Genomic DNA, 864 nt, shown 5'->3' on the forward strand with positions numbered 1-864 from the left:
TCCATCTGGCCGCAAAGTCTGGCCAAATTTGCTCCCCGCTTGGTCGAGCCGGACATGAAACAGACAGATTTTACAGATGGGATCGTGCGTTGGACCGCCGCAGCTATCCGTTTCGATCCAAACAATCACCGTTGGACCATTTCGGGTTGTACGTTGAAGTTGGCCCAAGTGAACGACAAAAGAAATCCCCGCAGACGGACACCCTCCCGTAGTACCTGGCATGCAGATAGCGGAGGAGGTCAAACATGCATGCGGCCCCACCCTGCTGACCGAAATTGTAACGTCCGGCTACCAAGAGCCGATCGATCGAAGATCAGACGTAAACCCTGCTCACCCTCCGCGTCTCTTCTCAGTTCCTTCCCCTCTCTCCAACACTCTCTGGATCTCGCCGCCGTAATCCTCCAATTCGCGGCGTGCTTGCTGCGCCACCGGCACTCCCCCTCCGTCCCCGGCTTGGAGCGCCACGTGCCTCATCCTTCCGGGCCCCTCCTCGAAGCCGTGTTCCCCTGGTAAGGAAAATCACGCAGCCGGGCTCTCTGTCTGATACGTGCAGCAGATCTGGTTGTGTGCTAGGTTTCTGCACGGCTCTGTCTTATCTTTCTTCCTTCAGAGAGTAGAATTATTTATCCGCCTCCTTTGGTTTGTAGGAATTTCATAGGATTTCTAGAAGATAGGATTCTTATAGGATTTTTTCCTTTAGAGCCCTTTGGGTCATAGGAATGGATTCCTATTCCTATATAGGATTGGTTCCTATCCTCCATATTTCATAGGAAAATAAAAATGAGCCTAGACTCAATGGAAAAATTCCTTTGGTATCAACCAGATGACATCTTGTTTTCTATTCCTACTCATAGGATTTGAGAT

Source organism: Triticum aestivum, chromosome 1A, assembly GCF_018294505.1.
Source record: "Triticum aestivum cultivar Chinese Spring chromosome 1A, IWGSC CS RefSeq v2.1, whole genome shotgun sequence".
In the NCBI taxonomy this organism is placed as follows: Eukaryota; Viridiplantae; Streptophyta; class Magnoliopsida; order Poales; family Poaceae; genus Triticum; species Triticum aestivum.